Source organism: Paroedura picta, chromosome 5 (genome assembly GCF_049243985.1).
Source record: "Paroedura picta isolate Pp20150507F chromosome 5, Ppicta_v3.0, whole genome shotgun sequence".
Lineage (NCBI taxonomy): Eukaryota > Metazoa > Chordata > Lepidosauria > Squamata > Gekkonidae > Paroedura > Paroedura picta.
This window is the reverse complement of record NC_135373.1, coordinates 11,654,497-11,681,982: the sequence shown is the minus strand read 5'-3', so window position 1 is coordinate 11,681,982 and position 27,486 is coordinate 11,654,497. Positions and strand designations below refer to the sequence as shown.

Below are 27,486 nucleotides of genomic sequence, written 5' to 3'. Positions count from 1 at the left end.
TGAAACTAAATAGAGAACAATGTCTGGAGACACATCGTAACTGAAATAGTAACTGGCAAATAACCTTGGCCTGGCAAATAAAAAAACAGTATTAAAAACCTTACTAAGGTCAAGACTGCTGTGCACAGACAGTCTTCCTCTTAAGGTTGCCAGCTTCCCTGTGATGCTCGCTACCCCACCTCCCTCATGGGGAGTCTGCTATGGGGAGAGAAGGGGAAGACGATTGGAAAATACTTTGAGACACCTGAGGCCTGCTGGGTCACTGCAGCCCATTCCTAATTCTCTCAGATCTCTCACAACCCTACATACCTCACAGGTTGACTATTGTGGAGAGACTAATGGAAAAGGTGTTTGTAAACCGCTTTGAGACTCCTTTGGGTAGTAAGCAATAGGGTACAAAAATCCGTTCTTCTAAGGAGCAACCATGAAAGAAGCATGTGGGCACATAACATTTTACCAACAGTGAAAATATGGGAGACAGAAGGAACAGGGTGGACACCTGTGTATTGTGACTACCCTATGTGTATTAGGGCAGAGGGGCATTTCGGTGAATGTGGCCTAATTCACACAAGAAGGGAAATGACGCAGAACTCGGGGGAATTGGTTGCCATGAAATCTTCCCCTAAGAAGAGTCTCCAGTCTGATTTTCCCTTCACATATCTGAGGACATGGCTCTGGAAAGCTCATCTGTAACCATTATGCTAAAATTCCCAAAGGTCAGTCCTCTCCCACACTCAATGAACTTTCCACACCACAGGTTCTTGACACCCATATCTCCACACCCATACCCTCATTTGCCACCAGGCCACCACAACCTCCCACACAACACACACATTCAACCCCATGCCCTTACAGACTGGACAACTCCTCCCCTTCCTCTTCCCACTGCCAAGCTCTAGCGCCCGTTGTATTCTTGGAGACAACGGGCTTTGCCCCTAGTCACAAATAAAATACATAGTGAGGAATGTGGATACACAAGTTGAACAAGGTTTGTTGTTGTTGTTAGGTGCAAAGTCATGTCCGACCCATCGCGACCCCATGGACAAGGTTAGCATGAATAAAAAAAGCCTTTTGTCTTTATTGAGTCCTGGGTATGTCATAGTATAGAGTTTTGTGATAATAGTCATATAATCCCAATTAAAATAAATTGTGAGGAATGTGGAAACAAAAGTTACATAAGGTACATAGTGAGATGAAAAAAACCTTTGTCCTTGTTGAGTCCAGGATATGTCAAAGTATTGAGTGTTGTAATAACTTGCATTTCTGCAATCTCCCTTTCTAGCCTGTTCTTGAAGCTTCTTTGTAATACAACAGCAACTTTTAAGTCCCTTATAGAATGTCCTGGAAGGTTGAAGTGTTCTCCTACAGGTTTTTCAGTCTTGTGGGACAAGCTCCCTTGTAGGGGGAGTGTTAGAAAAGCTAAAGCTCAATATGATCTTAGGCTAGCAAGAAATGCTAAACATAAGAAAAAAGGCTTCTTTAGTTATATTTCAAGCAAGAAAAAGAATAGGGACACCATAGGACCACTGAGAGGACAAGAAAGCTAAATTATAAAAGATGACAAAGAGAGGGATGAACTGCTTAGGGGTAGTCAAACTGCAGCCCTCCAGATGTCCATGGACTACAATTCCCATGAACCCCTGCTAGCAAATGGAAGGCAGGCAGGCAGGGTGGTAGGTGTACTTGGAGGAAAAAGAGGGGGTATTTGAAGAGTCCGTGGGGAGGAGTGGCAAGGGGGCTGAATAGGGAGGGGGAGTTGGGGGGGAAGAGAGAGATCGAGGAAGCAAGGGAGAAAGAAGGTAGGCAGCCAGGGAGGTAGGTGGACTTGGAGGGGAGTGGGGGAAAAGGAGGGGGATATTTGGGGGGTCCGTGGGGGGGAGTCGTGAGGGGGGGATTTGGGAGGGGGAGGGGGGGGAAGAAGGCTCTTGGCTGGGCCATCCGAGTTTTTATCCCGGACAGAGCCCACCCTTTCTCCTCCCACATTGCCCTTTTATTTAATACCGCGGGAGCAGTTACAGATGGGCAACCATCTTTGCCTGTCTGTAGCAGGAGAAAAGTCCAGGAGCAAAGGAAAGACCAACAAAATTAGTAGCAGGGAAAGAACTTGCAGGAGTCACTGCTCACTTCTTCAAGCTGGGCAGCCATGTTAGTGTTGTCTGTAGCAGAAATGAGCCAGATTCCATGAGCACCTTCAAGACTAACACAATTTATGGCAGGGGAGGTTTTTTGAGTCACTTATCCCTTCTTATGATACTTTGCTCTTAATGTTATGGGTGAGATAGAGGGAAAGATAAGGCAATGGTTTTGTGGTAAAAAGGCATGAAGTGGGAAGGAGAGATAACAGAAGAATGTTGTCTGCTGGGATCAGGAATCTCTTCAATGTATGAAAATATTTTATTTCAAGGTAAACCACATCTTCGAGGGCAAATATATAAACTGTTGTTGAAATCTACAGAAACCAAGCAGGTTAAAAAATGCATGATTAAAGGTAAAGGTATCCCCTGTGCAAGCACCGAGTCATGTCTGACCCTTGGGGTGACGCCCTCCAGCGTTTTCATGGCAGACTCAATACAGGGTGGTTTGCCAGTGCCTTCCCCAGTCATTACCGTTTACCCCCCAGCAAGCTGGGTACTCATTTTACCGACCTCGGAAGGATGGAAGGCTGAGTCAACCTTGAGCCGGCTGCTGGGATTGAACTCCCAGCCTCATGGGCAAAGCTTTCAGACAGCTGCCTTACCACTCTGCGCCACAAGAGGCTCATGATTAAATGTATGCAAAACTTAGAAACTTCCAATGGAGCAATGGGAAAGTATATGGACCAAAATACCTAAGCTAACAAGCTGTCAAGTGTTAAGAGAAAATTGGTATAAAATGTTTTACTGATGGTATATCACACCCAAGGTAATTAGCAGACTAATGAATATGACGATTCTTGTTCGAAATATAATGATAAAATTGGCTCCTTTTTAATATGTGGTGATGTGTAAAAGTGAGAAGATTTTGGATAAAAATTTGTGCTATATTAGAAGAAATGCCTAATGTTAAATTTCCTATGAAACCAGAGTATATGCTTCTAAGTATCTGTCTGGAAAATTTACCACAAAATGCCAAGATCTTTTTCTTTCATGCAACGATGTTAGCGAGACTAGTTTTAGAAAAGAACTGGAAAGCACCAGATGAGCCAAGGGACCAAGCCCTATGAAGATAGGTTGAGGGAACTGGGAATGTTCAGCTTGGAGAAAAGGAGGTTGAGAGGGGACATGATAGCCCTCCTTAAGTATTTGAAAGGTTGTCACTTGGAGGAGGGCAGGATGCTGTTTCTGTTGGCTGCAGAGGAGAGGACACGCAGTAATGGGTTTAAACTTCAAGTACAACGATATAGGCTAGATATCAGGGGAAAAAATTTCACAGTCAGAGTAGTTCAGCAGTGGAATAGGCTGCCTAAGGAGGTGGTGAGCTCCCCCTTACTGGCAGTCTTCAAGCAAAGGTTGGATACACACTTTTCTTGGATGCTTTACGATGCTTAGGGCTGATCCTGCATTGAGCAGGAGGTTGGACTAGATGGCCTGTATGGCCCCTTCCAACTCTATGATTCTGTGATTCTATTATTCAGATTTACTATTTCCATCGCTCAATAAACTGGAAGAACTCTTGAAAATGGCTGAATTAACCAATCTAGTAAATGGGAATTCTTTGGAAGACTATCAAGACTAATGGCATTATTATATTGACTATCTTGCTCAGTAAATTGTATCAGACTTTGAAGCATTGAATGGGGGGGGGGAGGATCAGGTAACCCAATTCCTAACTTTTCTATGTTTTTCTATTTTTGTAATGAAAACAATAAATGATATTAATAAAAACTGAATTGCAGAAGGCCTGTCCTTTGCCCTGAGGAGTTTACAGTTTTGATGCTTGAGAAAAAACAGGGAAAACAAAGTAAACAGAAGAGTGTGAACATAAGTAAAAAAAAAAAACTTTAGTGGCATATAAAACATCATAAGTACAAAGGTAATTATAATTAATTGATAAAAATTACATAGTCTAGATAAACAATAAAAGAAAAGAAAAGAAGCAGTTGTTGTTATGTGCAAAGTCGTGTCCGACCCATCGCGACCCCATGGACAATGATCCTCTAGGCCTTCCTGTCCTCTACCATTCCCCGGAGTCCATTTAAGTTTGCACCTACTGCTTCACTGACTCCATCCAGCCACCTCATTCTCTGTCGTCCCCTTCTTCTTTTGCCCTCGATCGCTCCCAGCATTAGGCTCTTCTCCAGGGAGTCCTTCCTTCTCATGAGGTGGCCAAAGTATTTGAGTTTCATCTTCAGGATCTGGCCTTCTAAAGAGCAGTCAGGGTTGATCTCCTCTAGGACTGACCGGTTTGTTCGCCTTGCAGTCCAAGGGACTCGCAAGAGTCTTCTCCAGCACCAGAGTTCAAAAGCCTCGATTCTTTGACGCTCGGCCTTCCTTATGGTCCAACTTTCGCAGCCATACATTGCAACTGGGAAGACCATAGCCTTGACTAAACGCACTTTTGTTGGCAGGGTGATATCTCTGCTTTTTAGGATGCTGTCTAGATTTGCCATAGCTTTCCTCCCCAGGAGCAAGCGTCTTTTAATTTCTTTGCTGCAGTCCCCATCTGCAGTGATCTTGGAGCCCAGGAAAATAAAATCTGTCACTATCTCCATTTCTTCCCCATCTATTTGCCAGGAATTGAGAGGGCCGGATGCCATGATCTTTGTTTTCTTGATGTTGAGTTTCAAGCCAACTTATTCACTCTCCTCCTTCACCCGCATCAACAGGCTCTTTAGTTCATCTTCACTTTCTGCCATTAGAGTGGTATCATCTGCATATCTGAGGTTGTTGATATTTCTCCCTGCAATCTTGATCCCAATTTGTGACTCCTCTAAACCCGCATTTCTCATGATGTGCTCTGCATACAAGTTAAATAGGCAAGGCGACAGTATACAGCCTTGCCGAACTCCTTTCTCAATTTTGAACCAGTCAGTGATTCCATGTTCAGTTCTCACTGTTGCTTCTTGACCTGCATATAAATTTCTCAAGAGACAAATATGATGCTCTGGTATTCCCATCTCTTTAAGAACTTGCCACAATTTGTTGTGCTCCACACAATCAAAGGTTTTAGCATAGTCAATGAAGCAGAAGTAGACGTTCTTCTGGTACTCCCTAGCTTTCTCCATGATCCAGCGTATGTTGGCAATTTGATCTCTAGTTCCTCTGCCTCTTCGAAATCCTGCCTGTACTTCTGGAAGTTCTCGGTCCACATATTGCTGGAGCCTAGCTTGTAGGATTTTGAGCATAACTTTGCTAGCATGAGAAATTAGTGCGGTAGTTTGAACAGTCTTTGGCATTGCCCTTCTTTGGGATTGGAATGTAAACTGACCTTTTCCAATCCTGTGGCCATTGTTGAGTTTTCCAAATTTGCTGGCATATTGAGTGTAGCACTTTTACTGCATCGTCCTTTAAGATTTTGAATAGTTCAACTGGAATGCTGTCACCACCACTAGCTTTATTGTTGCTCAGACTTCCTAAGGCCCATTTGACTTCACATTCCAGGATGTCTGGCTCCAGGTCAGTAACTACCCCACTGTGGTCATCAGGGATGTTAAGCTCGCTCTTGTATAGTTGTTCTGTATAATTTTGCCACCTTTGTTTAATCTCTTCTGCTTCTGTGAGGTCCCTACCATTTTGGTCCTTTATCATACCCAACTTTGCATGAAACGTTCTCTTCATATCTCCAATTTTCTTGAAAAGATCTCTGGTCCTCCCCATTCTATTGTTTTCTTCTATTTGTTTGCACTGTTCATTTAAGAAGGCATTCTTATCTCTTCTAGCTTTTCTCTGGAATTCTGCATTCAGTTGGGTGTATCTTTCTCTTTCTCCCTTGCCTTTCACTTCCCTTCTCTCCTTAGCTATTTGTAAAGCTTCCTCAGACAGCCATTTTGATTTCTTAATAAGCAGTAACCAACAGTAGATTTCTCCAGAATGCCCAGCAATCAGTAATTTCCACCAGTTGTAGGTGCCCCTGGTCTAGGCCTGATTCTTGCCTAGCCAACTGTCCTTTTGTATCACAGTAGCCAAGAATTCGGCCACCAGTTCTGGTATTTCTGGTTATTCTGTCCATAGGGCCAGAAAGGTCCATCATGATAGGGACAACAAGTCGTTGTCTAAGCATAGAATGTGATGGGCAATAGAGTAGAAAATGTGGCACTGAGTCAGGCTCTAATTGGCAAAATTTACAAAGTCTGTTCCCTATTGGTACATTGCTGTATCTGCCTGCTAGGACAGCTGATGGGAAGATGTTTAATCTAGCAAGCATAAAAGCACGACGATGGAGTGGTTTAATAAGACTTTGCATATAAGTAGCTCCCTGACCTGTATTGGAAGCAAGGCCGAAGAAGCGAGGGGAACAAGTCCGATTGATTCCTGCTTCGATGGTCTGTCTCTCAATATCACAGATTATCTGTCTAATAATACTGTATATTTGAAACTCCTCATAATTAGCCAGAGGGTCCAAGTTGATACCCAGAGTGTGAATTTTATGTTGGATCTGCCAGTACCATTTAGAAACAAAAGGATCACTTAGCAGATCGTACAAGAGACTATTAGGAGTGGAGTGGTAATGTAATTTTATCCAGAATTTGATAGTGGATAACCATGCTCTAGATGACAACAGACCAAGACCCAACTCATTATAAAGGGTGGCAAGACTAATCATATTTGGAAGACCCAAAATATGACGAAAGAAAATTGCGGCTATACGATCCACTTCATCATTCAAAGACTCAATCCAGATTGGTATCCCATATAAGAGTTGATTAACAACCTTCGCCTGAAAAATCTGGATCGCTGCTGGCAGAAACTGGTTCCCACTACAAAAGTGAAAACGTGAGACTGCACTTAACTGGTTCTTTGCTGCGGCAAGTACTGCTTTCCGATGCAAGGACCAATTCATTTGGTGGTGAAAACTAACGCCCAAGTATCTGAAACATTTTACTTGCTCCACAGGATTTCCATCTGCTTTCCATTGGCTGCATTTCCAGGTCTTAGAGAAGATCATTATCTTAGTTTTATCAAAATTGATAAACAGGCTGTTTTGGGAACAAAAGGATGAGAATGCTGAGAGTAGACGCATGAGCCCAATTTTAGAGATGGAAAGAAGAACTGCATCGTCCACATACAACAAGAGAGGAATAGGGTGGGAATTTAACCTAGGTGCGTGCCCTTCAGATTCAGCCAATTGATTAGGAAGATCTACTAAAAATAAGTTGAATAATGATGGGGCCAGAAGGCATCCTTGTTTCACTCCTTTAGTGACCGGGATCTTTTCAGTTAAGGAACCGTTACTGTCAAACCTCACTTGACAGCTGTTTGAAGTGTGTAATTTACGAATTAGGAAAAGCAATCGCTTGTCCATTCCCAGAGCAGCTAATTTATTCCAGAATAGGGATCTATTGATGGAATCAAATGCTCCCCGTAAATCAATGAAATCAATGAAAAGGCATATAATTTGCCTTTTAGATGTAAGGAGTACTTTTCTGCTAGAAAGGATAATACAAGACAATGGTCAAGTGAGGTACATCCAGAGCGGAATCCTGCTTGTTCTTTGCCTGGTAGATTATTAATAGTCATCCAGTCTAATAAACGTCCCAATAAGTGTTTTGAATATAGTTTCCCCAGTACAGATAATAGACTTATGGGGTGATAGTTGCTAGGAATGTTAGTGCTACCTTTTTTGAAAATTGGGACTATAAGTTTGATTCCAGTATTTGGGGAGGGGGACAGGATTTTGAGGAGAATCGAAGATGCTTTGAGACGCAGTTCAAGGCCACAGGGGCTGCTAGGGAATAGCTGGAGTAAGACTCTTGTTTTTCCTCCAAGGAGCATAGGATAGTGTAGTCCTCCTTGCCTTAAAGGTAAAGGTATCCCCTGTGCAAGCTCCGGGTCATGTCTGACTCTTGGGGTGACGCCCTCTAGCGTTTTCATGGCAGACTCAATATGGGGTGGTTTGCCAGTGCCTTCCCCAGTCATTACCGTTTACCCCCCCCCCAGCAAGCTGGATACTCATTTTACCGACCTCGGAAGGATGGAAGGCTGGTCAACCTTGAGCCAGTTGCTGGGATTAAACTCCCAGCCTCATGGGCAGAGCTTCCAGACAACATTTCTGCTGCCTTACCATTCTGCGCCACAAGAGGCTCTTCTTTGTCTTAGGCTGAGGTAATATGTGGCTGAAGGTCATGTAAAGTTCTGTGTCTTCCCCATCCCAGTCCAACACTACCTGGGCTCTCAAATGTAAGGGCCGAGTAGATGCATTACAATATCAGAATATATAAAGAGGTTAAATAATGAGGTAGTGGTGAACATGTGCAGGCTCGTAACTGTGATAAGATACACCATGCGTCGTTCAGATCCCTTCCTCTAATTACATGGAATTTCCAAATCCCATACATTATGTATTGCACTAGATTACAGTGGCAAAATCCTTGGTAACAACCATTTAAAATACCAGCACAAAAATAGATTGATTTATTAAAATGAACAGTTTGGGAGCCTCTCTGAAACCAGAGGATTTGAGTGTCTCAGTTTTCTCTCTGTAAAATGGAGCTGATGTGTTCATCTGCAGCACAGTGAGAAAGGTGGATTATAAATGAAGGAGGGAAGAAAAAAGTTCCAAAGTTACAACTTTTATAAATATTTGTACTAAACATTAGAAACATTAGAATCATAGAATCATTAATAAATATGTTAAAAAGTACCGGGCCGAGCACCGGGCCCTGAGGTACCTGGCTACTCACCTCTCTCCAGTCTGATGAAACACCATTGACAACAACTCTTTGAGTGCGGTTCTCTAACCAATTCCCTATCCACCTAACTATCTGAAAATCCAGATTGCAGTCCTTCAACTTATCCATCAGAACATCATGGGGAACCTTGTCAAAAGCTTTACTAAAATCCAAGTAAATGACATCAACCGAATTTCGGTACCCTCAGGTGCATTTCATCCGGACCAGGGTATTTGAACTCATCCAGTGCTGCTAAATGCCTTTCGACAACCTCTCTATCCATGTTAACCTGCCACCCAGACACTATCCTTTGGCTACGGCCATCTCTAGATGTGCCTAAACACTTTGACCTGTGGGAAAAAACAGATGTAAAATAGGCACTAAGCCTTTCTGCTTTCTCTGCATCTTCCGTTAGAGTTTGTCCATCCGCACCCAACAGTGGGCCTATTGCCTCCTTTACTTTATGTTTGCTCCTCACATAACTGAAAAATCTTTTCTTGTTACAATGGGCTTCCCTGGCCAATCTTATCTCACTCTCAGCTTTGGTCTTTCTGATGATTGATCTACAGTGCCTAGTAACCTGTAGGTACTCTTCTTTAGAGCTCTGTCCTTCCCTCCATTTCCTGAACATTTTCCTTTTCTTTCTTAGTTCCTCTTGAAGTTCTCTGTTCATCCAAATAGGCTTCTTAGAGCTCCTGCAGTGTTTGCGTCTTTCTGGGATAGTCATTGATTGAGCATGCAATAGTTCTTGTTTGAGTAGTGCCCACCCTTCACATGCTCCCTTCCCTTCCAGCATTCTCATCCATGGTATGACAATCATCATGTCTCTGAGTTTATTAAAGTTTGCCATACGAAAATCCAACATCCGTGTCTGGCTACAAACTTCCTTGGCTCCCCATCTCAAAAGGAATTCTATTAGGACATGGTCACTTCCCCCTAGGGTCCCCACCTCCTTCACCTTATCCACCAACTCTTGCCTGTTGGTCAGTATTAAGTCCAGTATGGCTGAACCTCTTGTGGGTTCATCTACCATTTGATAAATGAAATTGTCAGCCAGGCAGGTCAGAAAGTGGCCCACCGGGCTCGGGTGTGGGGAGGAGACTGCTGCCGGGGACCTCAGGAGGAGCGGAGCTCAGCGCCAGAGCCGCCATTCACGATACTTTCCAGAGAACTTTCCAGAGAACTTACACAGGCCTTGTCCATCATCTTCGGGACCTCTTTAAGGACTGGAGATGTCCCGGAGGACTGGAAGAGAGCAAATGTTATTCTGATCTTCAAAAAAGGGAGGAAGGATGACCCGGGAAACTACAGACCAGTGAGTCTGACCTCTGTTGTGGGGAAGATAATGGAGCAGATATTAAAGGGAGCGATGTGCAAACATCTGGAGGACAATTTGGTGATCCAAGGAAGTCAGCATGGATTTGTCTACAACAGGTGCTGTCAGACCAACCTGGTTTCCTTTTTTGACCAAGTAACAGGTTTGCTGGATTGGGGAAATTCAGTTGATGTCATTTACTTGGATTTTAGTAAAGCTTTTGACAAGGTTCCCCATGATGTTCTGATAGATAAGTTGAAGGAGTGCAATCTGGATTTTCAGATAGTTAGGTGGATAGGGAATTGGTTAGAGAACCGCACTCAAAGAGTTGTTGTCAATGGTGTTTCATCAGACTGGAGAGAGGTGAGTAGCAGGGTACCTCAGGGCTCGGCCCAGTATTTTTAACATATTTATTAATGATCTAGATGAAGGGGTGGAGGGACTACTCATCAAGTTTGCAGATGACACCAAATTGGGAGGGCTGGCAAATACTCAGGAAGATAGAGACAGAGTTCAACGAGATCTGAACACAATGGGAAAATGGGCAAATGAGAACAAGATGCAATTTAATAAAGGTAACTGTAAAGTACTGCATCTGGGTCAGAAAAATGAAAAGCATGCCTACTGGATGGGGGATACGCTTCTAGGTAACACTGTATGTGAACGAGACCTTGGGGTACTTGTGGATTGTAAACTAAACATGAGCAGGCAGTGTGATGCACCGGTAAAAAAGGCAAATGCCATTTTGGGCTGTATCAACAGGGGCATCACATCAAAATCACAAGATGTCATAGTCCCATTGTATACGGCACTGGTCAGACCACACCTGGAGTACTGTGTGCAGTTCTGGAGGCTTCACTTCAAGAAGGACATAGATAAAATTGAAAGGGTACAGAGGAGAGCGACGAAGATGATCTGGGGCCAAGGGACCAAGCCCTATGAAGATAGGTTGAGGGACTTGGGAATGTTCAGCCTGGAGAAAAGGAGGTTGAGAGGGGACATGATAGCCCTCTTTAAGTATTTGAAAGGTTGTCACTTGGAGGAGGGCAGGATGCTGTTTCTGCTGGCTGCAGAGGAGAGGACACGCAGTAATGGGTTTAAACTTCCAGTACAACGATATAGGCTAGATATCAGGAAAAAAATTTTCAGTCAGAGTTGTTCAGCAGTGGAATAGGCTGCCTAAGGAGGTGGTTAGCTTCCCCTCACTGGCAATCTTCAAGCAAAGGTTGGATACACACTTTTCTTAGATGCTTTAGGATGCTTAGGGCTAATCCTGCGTTGAGCAGGGGGTTGGACTAGATGGCCTGTATGGCCCCTTCCAACTCTATGATTCTATGATTCTAAGAGTCCCAGCTCTGAATATGGTGGACAGCCCAGGCTTGATCCTCCCACTGCGCAGTGGGTGGGTGGTGGGCAGCCTCAGCCCTGTTTCTGCACAGCAGGTGGATGGTGGTGGTGGGCAGCGGTGTGGGCTCGGCGCAGCGGATGGTGGGCAGCAGAGTGGACTCGGCGCAGTGGATGGTGGGCAGCGGAGTGGGGTGGGTGGACAATGGGCCGCCACCAGATGGAACCCTGGCTTGGTGCGGTAGGCAGGTGGTCGGCAGCCTTTGGGGTCCCTGACAGCAAGCTTGAGGGGCTCTGGCGATGTCCAGCGGCACTGGTGATTGTAATTACCTTTTTTCTTCGGGTTTCCTTAGTTGAATTCCCGTTTGTTTCTGATTTTCTTTGTTAATTCTTCTGGTATTATTGCTTTCTATTTAAGATTCGGAGTTGTAGTTGTAACTGCAGATCACGTTCCTTCTGTTTTGTTTTTTTGGTTTGGTTTTTTTAGCAGTTTAAATTTGGATGACCAGATTGACTAGTTATTTAATTTTGTATAGTCTGGCCAAATTCTGGTGATTTTGGCGGCTTTTTTCTGGGCTGGGCCTATTTAGTTTGGGAGCAGTCTGATTTCATGACTGCTCCAGTCACCATCTTAGGCAGTGTCACATATAGGTGACATCCGAGTTCGAACCTACCAGCTGGGCAAGAATGCGTATAATGATAGGACTTGGGAGAAAACTGCTTGTGGTACCCCACATGGGATTTTTCAGCAATGTGATTGGTTCTTCTCAAATTGCTACCCTCTGTCTGCAACCCCGAAGATATCAGCCAATATCAGCGTTGGTGAGGAACAAGCTCGTAGCTTGTGATCTACTATGTCAAACACTGCTGATAGACCAAGTGATATTAGCAGCACTGACCGGCCTCGGTCTAGCTGGTGGCAGAGATTGTCCATCAGGGCAACAACTGCGGTCTCAACCCCAAGACCAGGCCGGAAGCCTGATTGGGCTGCGTCCAAGAACAAAGCTTCAACTACAAATGCTGTCAGCTGGTCTGCACAGCTCTTTATTTATTACATTCCTATACTGCCCTCCCGATAATATTGATAACAATAACAGTAGCAATAAACAGAGGGTTTAACAAATCTAACAGCATAACAATCTAACAGACCCATTGTTGATCAGTTCAAGCGTGTGAATTCATGGGTTCATGCATGGATATGAATTGTTCAGAAAAAACAGAATAGATTAAAGAGGTGGAGGAGTGGCACTGTATGTGAGGAAAGGGCTTACCTGCGAAGTGTCCTCAAGTCATGCAACTTTCTGACCTGCCTGGCTGACAATTACATTTATCAAATGGTAGATGAACCATACTGGACTTAATACTGACCAACAGGCAAGAGTTAGGGGATGGGGTGAAGGAGGTGGGGACCCTAGGGGGAAGTGACCATGTCCTCAGAATTCCTTTTGAGATCGGGGGCGGGGCAAGGAAGCTTGTAGCCAGACGTGGATGTTGGATTTTCGTAGGGCAAACTATAATAAACTCAAAGACATGATGAGTGGCATACCATGGACGAGAATGCTGGAAGGGAAGGGAGCATGTGAAGGGTGGGCTTCAAGAGCTATTGCATGCTCAATCCATGACCTTCCCAGAAAGACGAAAACACTGCAGAAGCTCTAAGAAGCCTATTTGGGTGAACAGAGAACTTCAAGAGGAACTAAGAAAGAAAAGGGAAATGGAGGGAAGGACAGAGCTCTAAAGAAGAGTACCAACAGGTTACTAGGCACTGTAGATCGATCATCAGAAAAGCCAAAGCTGAGAGTGAGCTTAGATTGGCCAGGGAAGCCCATTGTAACAAGAAAAGATTTTTCAAGAGCAAAGGTAAAGGAGGCAATAGGCCCACTGTTGGGTGCAGATGGACAAACTCTAACGGAGGATGCAGAGAAAGCAGAAAGGCTCAGCGCCTATTTTACATCTGTTTTTTCCCACAGATCAAAGGGTTTAGGCACATCTAGAGATGGCAGTAGCCAAGGGATAGTGTCTGGGTGGCAGGTTGACATGGACAGAGAGGTTGTTGAGAGGCAGTTAGCTGCACTGGATGAGTTTAAACCCCCTGGGCCAGATGAAATGCACCCAAGAGTGCTCAAAGAACTTTCCGGAGAACATGCAGGCTCTGCGGGACTGTTTTAGTTCCATTGGGGTCCTGATCTCATCTGAGAGCTCATTCCATCAAAAGGAGGCCAGGACACAGAAGGCTCTGGCCCTGGTTGAGGTCAAGTGGACTTCCTTGGGGCCAGGGATCACTAGCTGGTTGGAGGTGGTGGAGCACAAAACTCTTTGAGGTGCTTAGGCAGAGAGGTGGTTCCTCAGTTACACTGGGCCCAGACCGCATATGGCCTTGAAGGTAATTGCCAGAATTCGACTGATAACTAGCACAAATGTTGGAGAATGGGCTGGATGTGGAACCTCCATGGTGTTGATGTGATATTCCTGGCCACAGCATTCTGGATCAGCTGTAGTTTCCAGATCAAGGTTAAGGGTAGGCCTGCATACAGCGAGTTGCAGAAGTTTATTGCTATCCTCTGTTCCTAACCCTGGAGAAAGGAGATCAGCCACTGAACGGCTGTCCCCAGTAGTCCAGCTTCGACAAGGCAGTGAGCTAGAAGCTTACAGTCGACTGTGTCAAATGCTGCTGAAAGGTCTAGTAGTACCAACCGTTCCGACCCGCCTTGGTCCAAATAGAAATAGAGGTCTTCCATCAGGGCAACTAGCGCTGTTTTTTCCCCATGGACAGGCCAGAAACCTGACTGAGATGGGTCTAGGACTGGAGCTTCTGGATAATTTTTTTTTTTTTTGGGGGGGGGGACAATTTAAAGGGCATGTTTTTTAAATTGTTTTTTAATATTGACACCGTACCTTACAGTATCTCAGTCTTCAGATGGAATACACAGTAACTGATTCCTCCTGTTGTGCAGGCTATTAATTAGAAGGATGCTTTTTTCTCTGTGCCTGTAGTTGTTGTTGGCTGGTGTGAGTATGATGGAGGAGCCTTTGCCTAGTTGCACCAAGGGGACATTTTACCTTGTCAGCATCACATTTAAATCACAGGCAAAGTGGCATCTGAAGTGGGGTGTGATATAGATCAGTGGTCCCCAATCTTTCTGAGGCTGGGGACCGGCAGGGCATCGGGACGCGCCCGCGCGGACCACACCCACGCAGCGGGCCGCGGGTGCGGGCCACGCCCACGCATCGGTGCGCGGCCCGGCCCTGATTCCCTCTCCCCGCCCTCCCGCAGTAAGAAGCTTCCCGGGCCTCAAGCGGGGAGAGGGAGCCGCGGCCTGGCGCCATGGCCTTCGCAGCCCGTAGGTTGGGGACCACTGATTAGATTAAATTTGTGGAACACAATTGAGAACACAAATACAGATTTGTGGAACACACTTTAGCCACAGTCTGTCTATGGTTTATTTTTGGGTCAGGCAGAATGTATCTTGAGTTCATTGTTGGCACTATGGGTATAGTTATTTCTTTGTCTCTCAAAGTAACCTTGAATTTGTCAAAAGCAGATAGCTCCTGAATGTAGCATCCCTCCATATAAAGGAATGTATTCTTTGAAACATAGAGCGAGAAAATGGTAATAAGATATATAGCCATCCGTGATAGGTCAGATTGTACGCCCTTCGTCGTCGACCTGATTGAGCATCAGGATACCTCATGATGATGTATCAAGGTCTTAAAAATGAGCTGCACTGATGCAGACTTCAGAGAATGCACCAATTAGCTTTCTCTCCGTGCTTGCAAACATGTATCCTAAATAAATCCTCTTGCTGCTTAGCTGTCTTTGTTGTGGTCTTGTAAATTTTACACTGCATGATCCATAACAATTTGGTGTTAGAAGTGGGATCCGCTTTTGGATCATTTTGACTCTGGCTGAAGAACTTATTGGTCTCAATTTCGGGGAGGCGCCCTGGTCTTCTTTTGACTAGCCCTGGATGAGTTCCATTGCTTAGCAGCCAGTGAGTCAAGAACCCAGCAGCAAGAGGCAAGGATTTCTTGGTGAGTAGATTGGTTAAATAAGAACACTGCTCCAATAATATATTTGGGTGTGATTTTTAACGGGCATCTGACTGGCAAGTAAGAAGCATTAGGCTGCCAGCTGTGGGACTGTGGTCCCGAAAGACTCAGTCGACAAGCTCTGGAAGAACACCAAAGATTTTGTTGGGTGGTTTTTTTCAACGGGCGTCTGACTGGCTACTAAGAAGCATTAGGCTGCCAGCCGTGGGACTGCGGTCCCGAAAGACTCAGACGACAGGCTCTGGAAGGAAACATTGTACAATGGGGAGTAAGACGTCTAATAATAGGTTTTCTGTGGGGGACGCCCCGTCTGCTGGCAGTCAGACTGCGCAAGAGTCCTGGTCTTTCTGCGAACAGTCAGATAAGAATTCCTATGGATTGTCCATTGGGACAGGTGTGTGAAACATGGGATAATAAATTTAAAGGAGATGGATCCATGAAACTGTGGCCAGAATATGCTTTGAAAAATAATTATAAGTGCCCCCCTTTGGGCTCTTGTTATCTTTTGTATGTTTGTTATCTTTTGTATGTTTATTTGTTTGAAGGAGGGTCACTGGAGGCAGGGGAGGGAATCCCTTATGTTCTGCTGTGGAGTGAAATAATGCAGAGTGGAAAATGTAAAATGGCCATCCCTTGTATGGCAGTAAGAAACAAAATAGTCAAACCTTCTGCTCCCTCCAAGCAGAATAATAAAACATGGGATCCGCTCATTTGTTCTCCTCCCCCTCCCTATCAACCCCCTAGTCCCGATGGTCCTGTGCATGAGGAAGAGGATCCAGGGAGGGGAAGTTGATCCTGGTTTTCTCCCCGCTCTGGAGCCTACAGGGAGAAGTAACCCTTCCTCTGCACGCATCATTGGGCTGGCAGAGCTTAGGGATCTTTATGATCAAACTGAATATTGGGGAGATGGAACAATGCAGGCAGCCTTGGGACAGCCAGCTATTGATGTGGAGGCTTCTGCCCCGAAATTAAACATGGCTGCAGAGTTCCCTCTCTGCCAGGTTCCGCAAGGAAATAACCAGATTGGCTATGTTGAGGTGCCCCTTACTTCTGCTGATATTCGGGGAATGAGGGGGCATCTTCCAAAATTCAGGAGGACCCAGAAGAATTTAGATTGGCTTTTGGGACCTTCCTTTTTCACACCTACTGAAATTCAACATTTTGGCAGAGGTGGTTAATAGTGGCATAGAATAGGCTAGGAGAGTTTGGATTGAAAGAGGAGCAAGGCAACCAAGGAGTCTGGTAAATAAAGGTAATGAGAAGGAGGGATGTAGAAAAGGAGAAATTAAAGGTACAGTTGATGATATAAACAGTGCAAGAGTCACTGTACTGGTAAAAGAGTGTGGAAGGGACAAAATGAAAGGGTTTTGGCTGGGAAAGCATGAGACAGAGTACGGACTTGTCCCAAGCAAAGCAGGCTAAAAGAGAAAGTGAGAGAAAAGCAAAAGAGGGGTGGCGAATCAGAGATCGGTATGTTCTGTTACTTTTATGTTTTTTTTCGGGTTCATAAATATCTAGGCAGGCTAAAAGGAGTATACCCTGGACAGGATTTAAAATCCATAATTGGTAAGTGAGAAAAAAATTATATTTGTATTGAAATGTGGAAAAATGGATAGGCTTTCTTTCTGCTAACATATCACCCTTTGTGATTCCTGTAGTATTACAAGAAACCAAATGAAATAATGTATTGATGTGTTAAAGGTGTTATTAATTGAGCAATGTTTATTCTAACTCTGCCTCTACATGATAAGTCTTGAAGTTATTCGTATCATCATGTTATTAAGAAAGTTTTTGGCTTTTATGAGAATCTCTGGTTAGAGAACAAGTGTGCTCTATATGGAATGTAATAAATAATATGTGTATTTCCATTGGTAAGAGCTAAATGTGTTTTTTATTTTGGGTGCAAAGAGATAATTTTATGTTTGTGCTAAATGAAAGGCGGCTGGGAGACAAGATTGTTCTCCCCCTCCTCTCACAGTTCTTGTTTGCCCTTTGTTAGTTTCCACTATATAAGTTTTTTTTTATTGTTTTAAAATAATCCTGGGCGGGAGATAACAACCAGGGGCTTATCACGTCACAGGGATTCTTTTTTGGTCACCCAACCCTCCCCCTTTCTCTGGTAGAAAAAAAAAAAAGAGAGAGAGAGAGACAGAGACAGAGAGAAAGTTAAAAGTTCTGCCCAAGAGAGGGGGGAGAGAATGGGGAATATCAGCGTTTTTCAGAAGCACATTAGCTCTGTCATGGGCTAAAATAACCTATGGTCTTTATGGGTTTAAATATAAGTTTTGATTAAGTAAAAGCTGAGCATGATATAAATGGGAGCAAATGAAACTGTAATCTAAAGGTTTTTAAGTTTTCACCCTATGAGAACTGTTTTAGACTGAAGTCTTTTAATGTAATGCTTTTTAAATAAATGCTTAGTCCCAAAACAGGGACTATTTGTATAAGCCTCCATCTTCCTCTGACATTTTAAACTGGACATTACCCTGTTGTGGGAAAGTTGTGGGGAAATGGCAGAGGAAATTTGGAAGTACCGGGAAAATGTCTAAATGCTGTTAACAGGATGATGGGCCTTGGTAAACTGAGTGATATTGGTTGAAGGGTTTATAAAGCTGGAAAACAGGCAGAGAGAAAATGGAAAGAGGTTTGTGGGAGTCAAGATGTTAGTATTGAGGGTTGGAGGTAACCCTGGACTGTGTAGATTTCTGGGAGAATGAAATAAATTGTTTGTTCTTGCTGATACCTGTTCTTTGGTGCTGATTGGAAAAGATTTATTGAGTAAATTACATGCTTATGTATTTTTACTAAAGGGGTAACTCTGAAAAGGAGAGATGGGTTATTGTATGTAGATAAGAAAGTTTGAGAAGAAGAAGACAAGGAAGGCCAGTGAGACAAAAGGAAAATGGTTAGAATTGTATGTCTTTGAAGAGAGAGGATTGGGCTTGTTACCAGGTATATAGGAGCTTGGGCTCGTAACATTTGGATAGAAAGAGCCTCGTAATTTTATTTTATAATGTTCCAATATTGATCATTGTATAAAAGAAATACAGGTAATGGTGTAGACTGGTGCAGAATCTCAGAGCTAAGGTAATATTAATTTGTCAGATCCATATATTTTTCAAACCACCTGCCTGGAAACCAAAATCTCAGGAGGGCGTTTTTCTCACTCTCTCTTTACACAAGCTTGTTTCAAGAAACTGTTTGCTTTCAGATGGAAATACCTAATGAACAGGTATCAAGATTTACAACAGGTAGACTGTGTTGCCCCAAGGATTTGTTGATTTTCAATTTATTTTTGAGCAGATGTTTACAGAAACAGGACCCATGGAAATAGGTTTTGTCTACAAAATATGTGATTCCAGCATTCAAGCAACTGTAAGTTTGTTTAAAAAATTGTGAAACAAAAGAGATTTTGCGATTTTAAAGGAAAGGCCAGACTGCTTTATGTTAAGTGTGTTACAGAAACACAACCTTGTGAGGAATCCAGAAGAAATCAAAACCTTAAAAAAACTGAAACAAGAGATTTATAACAAGCACCAACCCGGGGCCCGCCAGATTTTCTTATTGTTTGTCTATAAACACCAAAGCAATGCTGCAGGACTCTGGACTTACCCATGGAAAGGTAAGGCGCAACCTATTGCTTGCTTTTCCAAGCAGATGGACGCACTAGACCTGCTGTTCCTCATGGTGCAAGAGGTCAGGCTGGTGTGATGGGATTGCCTGGACCAGCTGGCAAACATGATGTTCCCAGAGGCTGTGGTTTCCCTGGCTCAGATGTCATTGCTGGCCTCAAGGATCCCCCTGGTGAACATGGATCTCTTGGCCCTGCTGGATCCAAAGGATCTCCCGGTGAAGCTGGATGCCCAGGTGAACCTGGTCTCCCTAGCCAAGGATCTGACTGGTAATCCTGGCAGCCCTGGTCTGATGATAAGACTGGACCTGCTAGTCAAGATAAACCTCATGGCTAGAGGATGGCCTCAAGATTCAAGGGCCATTGCAGTTACCTTGATGGAGGAGGCTCAAAAGTATCTTGGAACAGCCCCTCCATGTCTACTGTCCATATGGCAGTGATTAATCAATTTGAGACTGTTGGAGTATGAAAGTATCTTGCTGTAACAACTGGCTAAACCCAGCCACACTGTTTTCCTTGGAGACAGAACTGACCCCTGATTAAGATGGTATAGGATTGATGTGAACACCAAGGTCAGGCTGGATCTAAAGAAATGGAGAGTGGATCACAGACTATGATGTTGTCACAAGCAATGACATTCTGGAAGTCAGTCCTCTCCCACCTGCATGATCAGCTGAGACCGCAGAGGTTTAGGCTCTCATATAAGCCTTACACCTGAGAAAAAGGTAAGAAGAAAAATATTTATATAGACTGAAAGTATGGACACGGGTTAATAAGTTCAAATGAAAACTTATAGTAAAAGGGGTCCCTCACATCAAGAGGCTGAATTAATGCATCAAGATTTTGTTAAAAGTTATTCCAGGCTATGGAACACCTTGAAGAAGTGGCCGTGATCTGAGTAAGGGCCAACACCAGGCACCAGACAGAAAAAGGCCAAAAGTAACCAGAATGCAAGGCAACAAAATGATTTTTAAGTGCCTTAAATTAGGCATAAATTGTACCTCACTAAATATAAAGAAAGATTAATAAAACAGGAGGAGAGAGAAATTGGATGGTGTTTGGATCTAGACACTGGCTGGTAAAAATTATTCCTATAAGGTACATGTTCATTTTGTTTTATTCTGCTCTGAGTTCTTCTAGTCTATACATAAAAATAAACAGTTATTTAGGATTTGGTTAGATATATTACATTGGAACAGAGGTGAGATAATAGATAGATGGTATAAAATGTTTTAGGTGTTAATAAATCTGCTGAAAGACTAACTGTTAAAAATGTAAACTTTAATAATTTATTGACTTGTTTTGTCAATAGCTTCATTTCCCAGAAAGCAGAGTGGGCCGAACTATTCCTCAGTCATCTCTTGTGAGGGGATGTTTGGATTGAAGCTAAATGTTTGGATTGAAGTTAAATGTGGCAAAAACATTTTAACAAGGGAGTTTGACTGGATTATCCAGGATGTCCCTTCCAATTATGTGATTTTATGATTTTATTGTTCTGTGATTTTATGATTTTACGTTAATAACTCAAAGGGAAAATGAATAATATTTCCCTTAGAAAAAATGATACGAGCTTTCCATAGCTCTTGTCAGCTTAGGTGTGTGAGCGTGAAAAACAATTGGAAATTACTAGGGGATTTGTCAAGAATTCTTTAAAGACCCAGGACACAGTTAATTATAAATTGGCTTTTGCCCTATGACTTTCCAGTTTATTTTTTAACCAGGTAACCAAGTATGGGTGAAGTCCTGAGAAACCAGATTATTAAAACTGATGATGAAGTGGAAATTCCTTTCCAAATATTGTTGACTGGTGATAATGAGTGTCAAAATAGATTCCAGAGACAATGGGTCCATTTTACCATATGTGAGCTGCTGCAATATCTTTTGAGGCTGAAGAACAAATTGCTGCCTAATAAAAACTTTAACGCACGTGCTAGTGCAAACTTGGGATGGCAGGAATTATAAACAACAGAAACCACCCATCTCCAGAACTACCTTTCAGTCAAGTAACACAGAACTCATGAGGAGTCATCAAGGGGATGATCCTATTTGGGACCTAGAGACTTATTATGTTATCTTTGCAGGAGCTTTTGAAAATTGTTTATTTATCATTTCTTTATGGGCTATAATTGATTTAGGAGGGTACCTTCTGTTCTTTCTATTTTGGGAAAATCTAGAAAGACTACAAGAGAGACCCAGCTATTTACGCTTATTGGGGAAGGGTTGTTTTTCTTTCTTTAAACACTAATCTTCACCAGAAGTTGAAGGTAAGATTTTATTTTTACAGGAACATGCACAATGAAAACAAACATATTAATTCGAAATTTGTTTTACCCTGGGTGGTACTTTTTGGGATATCTGATACTATTTTCCATAAGATTACAAGCGAATCAACCAGATCCTTTTGTATATAACACTGTCAGTGTACCTCCCCCTTTAGTGAATAATAGAACACTATATTCTAGATAACAGGAAAATTTCCAGATTTTATGTTACAACCCAGACATCAAGCCCCAAAAGGTATTGGCTTGAGATACGCAAAACTCATCAATGGGGAACACCGATTAACAGAACTATAATTACCTGAATGTCCCTGTTTCTAACTTGAATGGAGGTAATATGTAAAGAATTAATATGGGAATTGACACACATACACAATGATAAATACATGGGAGATACAAAAGGTTGGGTAAAACATACAAAGATATATAATTGTATAAAACATACAAAGATATATAATTGTATATAAAAACAATTATTTTGTACTTTCTTGGGATACACCTCTCTGGTGGGACAGATGATCTGGGGCCAAGGGACCAAGCCTTATGAAGATAGGTTGAGGGACTTGGGAATACTCATCAAGTTTGCAGATGACACCAAATTGGGAGGACTGGCAAATACTCCGGAAGATAGAGACAGAGTTCAACGAGATCTGAACACAATGGAAAAATGGGCAAATGAGAACAAGATGCAATTTAATAAAGATAAGTGTAAAGTTCTGCATCTGGGTCAGAAAAATGAAAAGCATGCCTACTGGATGGGGGATACGCTTCTAGGTAGCACTGTGTGTGAACGAGACCTTGGGGTACTTGTGGATTGTAAACTAAACATGAGCAGGCAGTGTGATGCACCGGTAAAAAAGGCAAATGCCATTTTGGGCTGTATCAACAGGGGCATCACATCAAAATCACAAGATGTCATAGTCCCATTGTATACGGCACTGGTCAGACCACACCTGGAGTACTGTGTGCAGTTCTGGAGGCTTCACTTCAAGAAGGACATAGATAAAATTGAAAGGGTACAGAGGAGAGCGACGAAGATGATCTGGGGCCAAGGGACCAAGCCCTATGAAGATAGGTTGAGGGACTTGGGAATGTTCAGCCTGGAGAAAAGGAGGTTGAGAGGGGACATGATAGCCCTCTTTAAGTATTTGAAAGGTTGTCACTTGGAGGAGGGCAGGATGCTGTTTCTGCTGGCTGCAGAGGAGAGGACACGCAGTAATGGGTTTAAACTTCAAGTACAACGATATAGGCTAGATATCAGGAAAAAGTTTTTCACAGTCAGAGTAGTTCAGCAGTGGAATAGGCTGCCTAAGGAGGTGGTGAGCTCCCCCTCACTGGAAGTCTTCAAGCAAAGGTTGGATACACACTTTTCTTGGATGCTTTAGGATGCTTAGGGCTAATCCTGCGTTGAGCAGGGGGTTGGACTAGATGGCCTGTATGGCCCCTTCCAACTCTATGATTCTATGATTCTATGTTCAGCCTGGAGAAAAGGAGGTTGAGAGGGGACATGATAGTATTTGATAGTATTTGACATGATAAGTATTTGAAAGGTTGTCACTTGGAGGAGGGCAGGATGCTGTTTCTGTTGGCTGCGAAGGAGAGGACACGCAGTAATGGGTTTAAACTTCAAGTACAACGATATAGGCTAGATATCAGGAAAAAACTCCCCCTCACTGGCAGTCTTCAAGCAAAGGTTGGATACATACTTTTCTTGGATGCTTTAGGATGCTTAGGGCTGATCCTGTGTTGAGCAGGGGGTTTGACTAGATGGCCTGTATGGCCCCTTCCAACTCTATGATTCTATGAATACTGAATTTAAAGGCCTAAAAAGAGTAATCCAAAGTCTAAGAAAGACAAAACTCAATTCATGGGCCACTTAAACTGCAAAGGTTTTAAACCTAATAACGTAAAAGCAAATTAAGTTTAACAGTGCAATTTATCAAAATCACTTGGCTTTAAAATATTTGCTTGCTGCAAATGTTTGTGGTGGTGGTGTGTGCAGAATAATCTCCAGACAAACAGAGGCCAAAATATTAGCCCTGTAAGAATACAAACCACTCTCTCTAACACAGATGCAACTGAAGGAGAAACCATGATAGAAGAAAAATGTTAATGTGTTCCACAGAGAAGAGTTAAAAAATAAAAGGGGGGAATTGATATAGATTATATAGATTTGTGGAACACAATTGAGAACACAAATACAGATTTGTGGAACACACTTTAGACACAGTCTGTCTATGGTTTATATTTAGGTCAGGCAGAATGTATCTTCATTGTTGGCACTATGGGTATAGTTATTTCTTTGTCTCTCAAAGTAACCTTGAATTTGTCAAAAGCAGATAGCTCCTGAATGTAGCATCCCTCCATATAAAGGAATGTATTCTTTGAAACATAGAGCGAGAAAATGGTAATAAGATATATAGCCATCCGTGATAGGTCAGATTGTACGCCCTTCGTCGTCAACCTGATTGGTCAAAGGGACAGTGAGGGAGTGAGCGTCAGGATACCTCATGATGACGTATCAAGGTCTTAAAAATGAGCTGCACTGATGCAGACTTCAGAGAATGCACCGATTAGCTTTCTCTCCGTGCTTGCAAACATGTATCCTAAATAAATCCTCTGGCTGCTTAGCTGTCTTTGTTGTGGTCTTGTAAATTTTACACTGCATGATCCATAACAGGTGTTAGTCAGAACTCAGAGCTTGACCTATAACACTCCCAGTAGGTAGGTCAGGGGTTCCTCTACCTTTTGGAGTCTGTGGCCATATTTAAAATTTTGAGTGGTGATGGTGAGCCTCCCCCCAAAATGGCTTCTGCGGGTGGCAGAAGCTTATGGAATCTCTCTTCTAACACCATATGAGAAAAAGTTGAGCGGGGGGGGGGGGGGGAAATGGAACCAAATGTGGATTAAGGAAAGCCTAAGCACTTACCAGTCCTTCTGATTCTCCAGAGGAAAAGATTAGTTGCATGAGGGTAGCCCATAACAAGCATTGCATTACAGCAGTGCAATCCAAAGTACTAGTAGGCAACATGCTGGAGAACCCTGAGCTACACATATTTTGGGGAAGTTCTATAGTGGTGGACAAGTAATATTAAAAATAACAAGATCCTGTCATAACCAAGCAATGCACAAATTATTGAAAATTACATTGTTTTTAGCATAGATTTACACTCTAAAAAACACTCTTTAGGTTGGCTATTCTTTGTTTAGCAAAATCTCTGCTCAGCTTCCAAGGAATCTCAGGGTTTTCTGGAACACCTGTAAAAAAAAACCCATCATGCCATAATTGCATAGTTGTTAATTACTACTTTGCATGGATTATCAGCTTATGTCAAAGCAGTGGTTTTGTTGCTCAAATGCTTCATTTGCAGAAGCACTTGGGCCTTATGAAATTTTCTCTCCATTAGCACTGCGTTCACAATGTGGAAATATGATTTGGTAAATGTTAGATTAGCTAAAGCTCAAACCTGACCTGATAAAGGGTGCTTTCGCTGTTGAACATTCATACCCCCAAAATCTTCGTATCCAAAGGTGCCACTGGACTCAAACCTAGCTGTCCTACTGCTTACGGACACAGCCACTCTCTGGCACTCTTCGTCAATGTTGTGTACACCTGTCACATAAGGCCAAGGGTGAGTGACAAAGGCTTTCCTCCAGGATGCCCATGTAACTTTTGAGTTAAAAAATGTCTTCAGAGGCCAAATGCTCTTCCATCACATTGTTCAAACAAGTAAATGCCTCAAAGTGGTTAGCACTAGCATGAGTAGTTTCTTCCTCATCTTCTATGAAGAGCCTTATAGTAGGAACTATTTTTATTTCATTAAGACTAGATATGAAGTCATATGCTTATTTAAAATCTTATGGAAGTCAGCAGGGTTAATTTCTGAGTTAAGTTAGGCACGGGGCACCAATAAAGTTGGCAACTCTGGGCTGGGCAATACCTGGAGATTTGGGGGAAGGGGGTTTGAAGCTTGGAGAAAGTGGGGTGTCAACAGAGTACACCACCACAGAGAAGTGACCAAACTGGCTTTCAAGATGCCCTTTGACTACAATTCCCATGCGGCCCTACCAACAGGATGCTGTCAAAGGCTCATGGGAATTGTAGTCCATGGAAAGCCAGCTTGGCCACACCCATACAGCATACTCTCCAAACAGCCATTTTCCAGAGGAAATTACTTTGGCCAAATGGTGGTCCAATGTAGTATAGAGCTCTCTAAGAACCACCTGGAGGTTGGTACCCCTAGATACCAGTGATAACTAGAGTACAAAACCGTGTCTCCAGACCATCACCCCAAACTGTAAAACACATAACACTTATAGTCAAAAGTATTATAAGATCCTATGTACTTTGATAACTTTTCCGGATTGCAAAGAGCAACTGAAGCAGCGGCCTGCTTGTCCGACACCGCCGATACCTGTATATATCAGCAAAGCAATTATCGGTTTCTTTTAAAGCAAATAGCTTTAAGCGAAAATCATTTCTGGGTCTTCCATGCTTTACCCACAAGAATGTACCTTCCTAAAACCGCCGTGGGCAAGCAAAAATAGAAGAAGCGGAAAGTTTTCCAAGGTAAATCCAACACCCCAGCTACCCTCCTTCCGGTGAAACTGCCTTCTTGAGCGGAGCCCAGCCCAGCATAAACAGACCGTAGACATAATTCAAATCCAGCCAATCGCGGAATATAAACAGCGCCAAGCCCGACCCCCTTCCTAATTGCCCACGCCGTTCAATCATACTTAACCCGTCTAATCAGCATGACGGTTTCTGCTTTTGGCCCGTCCCATTCCTTTCGGATCTGCTCCACTTTTGGCCAATGGGGAGAAGCCTCGCTCCGGCAAAACCAGTTTTTAATTAGGGTGCCGAGGACCCTTTCCTGAGCTGTACCTCCGGCTGCCTGATTTCACGACTGGCTTGGAGGCGCTGGGAACGGCGCTTCCGTGCAGAACACACGGAAATACGGGGCTGGTTTCAAGTCTGTTTCAAGTCTTGGTTTCAAGTCTTGCCCGAGCATTGCCGGAGAGTTATGTTGTAGTTGCGTTTGGGTTTGTGGTTGGCTGTGGGAAGGTGATTATTATGGAAGTGCAGTGTTATGAAATGGTAAACTGTGTCTTCTCTTGTAAAGCCGGGGGAAGCTGAGAACCAGCAAGGGAAATACATATCGATAGATTTGACTGGGCGCTTCACATTAGTGAATGGTCTTTCAGGAACCTTGCTTGATAAAACCTTGTAAGCTGAGTGAATGATGTGACTATAATTAATCGCATCTTTGACTTATTGGATGATAAATTTTGTGGCTGTAAATGATTCTCGTCGTTCACCTTTCCATTTATATTACTTTTCTGGCCTTGTCTTGTAAATCACATCTGTTAGAAGCCAGGACCAATTTAGACCACCTATGGTCTTAAGAACTAGGGCTGTGGTATCTACTCTCAATATAGGATTTCTTCACTTATAGTGTGACAAGAAACCAGCCAATAATTCTGCCACCTGTATATCTTGTTAATTGTTAAATTAATTAGGCCTGTAATCCTCAACATATTTACTAGGAAGCCAGTCATACTGACATAATAGCAAGCTTCTTTAGAATAGGATCGCTGCCCAGTATTGTTATTTAAAGTTTACAATTTTATTTGGAGTATACTAACATGGGATTGAGATGTATGTTGTGTGTGCATTTACATCATAACTGGTGAATGTCTGAAGTTGTTCTACTTTAAGCCAAAACAGTAGACAAGAGATCTACTTTCACTTAAGTTTAGAGGGAAAAGTTTTGTATTTTGGGCTGCTGAATATCTGTGATGTATTAAAAACATATGCACAAATTCATGTATCATGCTGTTTTTATATTAAAATGTTTTGTTCATCCTAAGAACAGTTTAAATTCAGTTGATGTTGTTTACTTGGATTTTAGTAAAGCTTTTGATAAGGTTCCCCATGATGTTCTGATGGATAAATTGAAGGACTGCAATCTGGATTTTCAGATAGTTAGGTGGCTAGGGAATTGGTTAGAGAACCGTACTCAAAGAGTTGTTGTCAATGGTGTTTCATCAGACTGGAGGG

The 27,486-nt window shown here is 42.9% G+C and overlaps 1 protein-coding gene across 2 annotated transcripts in view; it reads right to left on the bottom strand.

The window, feature by feature from the left end:
- The window catches only part of ZNF541 (zinc finger protein 541), a 126,077-nt gene extending 99,807 nt beyond the window's left edge, over positions 1 to 26,270 (bottom strand). The window contains exon 1 of one of the 2 annotated variants that reach the window (XM_077336507.1): positions 26,168 to 26,270. The gene's annotated coding sequence lies outside the window, so the exon portion shown is untranslated. The other variant, XM_077336508.1, reaches the window with a different exon arrangement.
- Between the last annotated feature and the right edge of the window lie 1,216 nt (positions 26,271 to 27,486).